The sequence below is a fragment of the Otolemur garnettii genome, unplaced genomic scaffold (genome assembly GCF_000181295.1).
Source record: "Otolemur garnettii isolate 467f Iridium unplaced genomic scaffold, OtoGar3 scaffold00072, whole genome shotgun sequence".
NCBI classification, from domain to species: Eukaryota; Metazoa; Chordata; class Mammalia; order Primates; family Galagidae; genus Otolemur; species Otolemur garnettii.
In genome coordinates, this window is record NW_003852467.1 from 2480389 (window position 1) to 2486068 (window position 5680).

The window sequence follows — 5680 nt, forward strand, 5'->3', positions numbered from 1 at the left end:
GAATCTCAAACTAGATAATTACATGAAAAACCCACACATAGTCAGTCACATTACAGTAACACTTCAGAATTACAAAGACAAATATATTAAATTAAGTTATAATAAAAGATTGTTTTCAAATGAACAAGACTTGCACTTTCAGATGATTTCTCAACAGAACTATAGTTAGAAAAGAGTGTACTGTCCAAGTGATGTCAAGATATACTCTATATCAAAACCTTTGGAATGTCTCTAAAAATAGTATTTAGATAAAAATTTAGTCTTAAATGCAAATATCAAAAAATAAAGGTTAGATAGTTATGAAAATACACACCATGTCAATATGGCAGGCAAAATTCAGTGAAACAAGCCTACATAACTAAGAATTAAATGATAATAACATATTAATAACTATAAAACAAGCATCTACCAGAGAACATGACCTGGCCAAAAACTGACTATTTTTAATAACTTGTGTAATTTTAAAAATTTAATAAGACTAATACATTGCAAATATGAGACACAAATAACCTATCACAGGAATAAAAAGGGGGTACATCTACAAATCCTGACGTTATTAAAAATATATTTGAAGACCTTTATGCCAAAAAACTTGACATCTTAGATTATATGTGCAAATAAACAAAATAATTAAATTATCAAAATAAACTCCAGAGGAATTACTGTATTTTAAAAACTATTTCAAGGCTATTTTGGGCTTTCATTCTGTTTTCTTGGGCCATCATTATATAAATGTATCGTAACTTTAAAAATATAAGGATTGAAGCAGTATTCAGATATCTTTCAACAGAGAAAACTCCAGAACTAAATGGCTTCAGTGATGACTTCTTTAAAACATTTAAGGAAGAAATATCTCAGTTTTATAGAAACTCTAGCAGAGAATACAAACTAAGAATCTGAGAGGCCATGATCGTGTTGCTTGCACTTGGTGCTCTCAAGGTGAGCAGGAAAAGTTGCAGATAGAAGTTCACTTAGGGATGATTTCAGAAAGGGCACTGTGAATCATCAGAGACGAGACTGGAGGCACTCAAAGTGAAGGAGAGAGAAGTAGAGTGGAGTGATTGGCTTGGCAAGATTGGCAGGTGCCTGGGGAAAGTGTACAAGTATCCACATGTGGAAAGAGTCAGGGGAGAGATCCCTGGGGCTCCATCCTCTTCCAGTGGATACTGCAAACTGAGTTGTTATGGGGCTTCCCCAGCACAGCAGGCCTCCAAACTGATCAGGGAGCTGCTTGGAGACTGGAGCACCATGGCAGCAGAAAGTATCCACAAGGGGATTCTGTTGGCTTCTGGTCCTGGGTCACAGACACCATTCTGCATTCTCAGCCCTAGAGCACCTGGTCTGCAGAAGGGTTAGCGCCACTTCATCCACCTACCCATTATATCTGCCAGGCGGAGGGAGGGAGCAGGCAGGGCCGGTTCTCTCAAGTCCACTGTGACTGGGAGCTATGCACTCCCCTATAAGCCCTCACTGGTCACTGCCTCCCTCAGCATCTGCCACTGCTATATCACCACCTCAATAGCACCACTACTGTCACCTGAGTAGCACTGCAGCAGATACCATGGTCAGACCTGAGCAAAAGGAGAGCCCAGCCATTGCAACCCAGGACTTGCTGATGGGGCACTGAACATCTCCTCAGCCCTAGTATCCACAGGCTGCCCAGCCACTGTGGCCTGATGAGCCACCGCTGCACTAGTCATGGTTCCACAACTTGTGTAGGTGCCGGCTATGGACCCCAGATATTCCCAGGCTTTAGCCAAGGCCCCACAACCTATCCAGGTACCCCGTAAGCTCCCACTACCAGCACAGAGACCCACTAAGACTCCACAACCTACCTGCCAGCCAATATCCTGAGATCCTCCCAGATGCCAACCAAGTTCTACAAAGCACTCAGCTATTGTAGTCCCTTGTCACATATGCCCAAGTTGCTCCACACATTGCAAAACTGGCAATACAGATCACTGTGCATAACCACAATCTCAGCCATGAGATTGATAGCTACAGTTCACTGTGCATGATCACAATCTCAGCCACTGTGGCACTAGCACCTGCATATCACCATAGACTCACCAAAAGATGTCCCTCCTGCATACCACAACTTCCCCTTGATCTGAACAGAGGAAATACCCAGACATACAAGCCACTACCTAAATAGCCTCACTCTATTACTGCTGCCATAACCACATGGAAGCCTGAGCAGGACAAACTCCCATGCCACCTGCCTCTATAAAGAAGGACTCAACCGGCTTGGCGCCTGTGGCTCAAGCGGCTAGGGCGCCAGCCACATACACCTAAGGTGGCGGGTTGGAATCCCCAGCCCGGGCCCGCCAAACAACAATGATGGCTGCAACCAAAAAATGGCCAGGCGCTGTGGCGGGCGCCTGTGGTCCCAGCTATTTGGGAGGCTGAGGCAGGAGACTCGCTTGAGCCCAGGAGTTGGAGGTTGCTGTGAGCGTGATGCCATGGCACTCTACCCAGGGGGACAGCTTGAGGCTCCGTCTCAAAAAAAAAAAAAAAAAAAAAGAAGGACTCAACCAATCTCTGCCAAAGCTTCCAACAGTAGCCTGGGTAGCTACTCGCCACTCCAAATGAGTATCCAGTAGCGCCAGTTTAGAATGCAACAACCCCAGGGGAATGGAAGGGTGGAAGGATGCAGGAGAACAGCTGCACCCCAGACTCTCTGTGCATCCACATCTCTCCCACCAGGTCAGTCCTCGGGAGTAGGACACAAGAGAGCCAGGGGTCTCTCCTTATGTTCACTAAGTAGGAGAATTTACAACCAAAGAGAATAGGTGCATCACAAACTTATGTCTTGAGCAGAAAGAAGAGATTTTACTTACTTATCAGGCATAATGAACACCATCCAGGTGATGGGCATACTGAAAGCCCTGACTTCAGCATTATACAGTGTATAATATACATTATACATATACATTATACAGTGTATAAGCATTGGTACCCCTTTAATATTTTGAAATAAAAAACAGAATAAGATCCAAAACAAATAAACAAAAATAAATAAAAGGGAGCACATATTCTACCTCATTTACTATTATTACCTTTTTTCTTTCTTTCTTTCTTTCTTTTTTTTTTTTGAGACAGTCTCACATTGTCTCTCTGGGCAGAGTGCTGTGGTGTCACAGCTCACAGCAACCTCAAACTCTTGGGCTCAAGTAATTCTCTTGCCTCTGCCTCCTGAGTAGCTGGGACTATAGGATCCCACCACTATTTCTAGATGTGGAGTCTCACTCTGGCTCAGGCTGGTCTTGAATCTGTGAGCTCAGGTAATCCACCCATCTTGGCCTCTCAGAGTGCTAGGATTACAGGCATGAACCACCATGCCTGGCCAACTATTATTGTTTTCTTACTAAAATGCAACAAAGATTGTATGAACAACTAAAATTAGAGATAAATTTTTTCCATGACCATAGATATAAATATCCTAAACCAGTTTCCTTCAGGAATTAAACAAAAGAATGTTATATGATCATCCTAAAAGTGTAAAAAGTGCACGTGATAAAATTTAATACTTATCAGTGTTTTCTAAAATCCAGAAAATTAGAAATAGAAATGTGCTTTCTTAATCCGATAAAGAATAATTATTGCATCAGTCCTTTTACTGCTTATAACAGAATCTCTGGCATTGGATAATTTATAAAGAAAAGGAATTTATTTCTTACAGTTAAGGAGGTTGAGAAATCCAAGGTGGTGGGAACACGTTTGGTAAGAGCCTTCTTGCTGGTAGGGACTCTGTTAAATCCTGAGGTGTTGCATAGGATCACTTGGTGAGGGGGCTGAGCTTGTTAACATGCTGATGTCTCTCTTCCTCTTATTATAAAGCCACCAGTCCCACTCTGATGATAACCTATTAATCCACTAATTCATGAAAGGATTAACCCATTCATGAAAGTGGATACCTCATGACCCAATCACCTCTTTTTTTTTTTTTTGGCAGTCTCACTTTGTCACCCCCAGTAGAGTGCTTCAGCATCATAGCTCACAGCAATCTCAAACTCTTGGGCTCAATTAATTCTCTTCCCTCAGGCTCCCAAGTAGCTGGGACTATAGGTGCCTGCCACAACTCCAGCTATTTTTAGAAACTGGGGTCTTGCTCTAGCTCAGGCTGGTCTAGAACTCCTGACCTTAGGCGATCTGCCTGCCTCAGGCTCCCAGAGTGCTGGGATTACAGGCGTAAGCCACCACAGCCAGCCTCTAATCACCTCTTAAAGTCCTCAATTTTATTTTAATTTTCATTTTGAGACAGAGTCTCACTTTGTCACCCTGGGTAGAGTGACCTGGCATCATACAGCTCACAGCAACCTCAAACTCTTGGGCTTAAGCGATTCTCTTGCCTCAGCCTCCCAAGTAGCTGGGACTACAGGTACCTGCTATAATGTCTGGGTTTTTTTTTAGAGAGGGGATCTCACTCTTGCTCAGGCTGATGTTAAACCTATGAGCTTAGGCAATCCACCCGCCTTAGCCTCCTAGAGTGCTGAGATTATAGACAAGAGCCACCATGCCTGGCCAAGCCCCAATTTTCAATATTGCCATATTGAGGATTAAATTTCAATGTGAATTTTGGAAGGGACAGAAATTATTCAGAACACAAACCTCATACTTAATTCTGAATATCCTAAACCGGTTTCCTTCAGGAATTAGTTAAATGAAAGAATGTTATATGATTATCTGAAATTATCATATAATTCTGAAATACTAAAAGTTTTCTCATTGAAGACAGGCATGACATAGTCTTACCATTATCATCACCTGCATACAATATTGTTCTAGATGTTTTAGCAAATACAGTAAGTAAATGAAAATGCATAAGGAATAAAAAATTAAACTGTTATTATCTGCAAATTAAATAACTGTGTATAAGGAAAATCCAAAATAATCAACTGAATCTATAAGACATTTTAACAAGGTCAAACTATGTATAACCATTACATATAAATATATTTTATTTCTATATATCCATACAAAACAATGAAATACAACTATGATTTAAAGAGCATAAAATTGCAATTGCCTAAGAATAAAAATAAATCTAACAAAAGACATACAATAAGTCTACATGTGAAACCATACAGTTACATTGAGACTTATTAAGGAAACATAAATTAATGGAGGAGTATGCCATGTTTACGGATTGAATAATTAAATAATATAAAAATGCTGATTATTACCAAATTTATTTGTAGTTTCAATATAATTCCACTCAAAATGCCTGTAGGATTTTTTGGTTTTTAAAGAAATGTTGCCTGTGGCTCAAAGGAGTAGGGTGCCGGCCCTATATGCTGGAGGTGGAGGGTTCAAACCCAGCCCCGGTCAAAAACTGCCAAAAAAAAAAAAGAAAGAAAGAAAGAAAAGAAATGTTGCCAAGGCTGCTGTTGGACTCCTAAGATCAAGCAATTTTCTAGCTTTAACTTCTCTACTAGCTGAAACTACAGGCATTTGCCACTGTGCTCAGCCAAGTTTTTTTTTTTTTTTTTTGGAGACAGAGTCTCACTATGTCGCCCTTGGTAGAGTGCTGTCGCATCACAGCAACCTCAAACTCTTGGGCTTCAGCAATTTTCTTGCCTCAGCCTCCCAAGTAGCTGAGATTACAGGTGCCCACCCCAACTCCTGGCTATTTTTTTGTTGTTGAGGTAGTTGTCGTTGTTAGCGGGCCCCAGGTTCA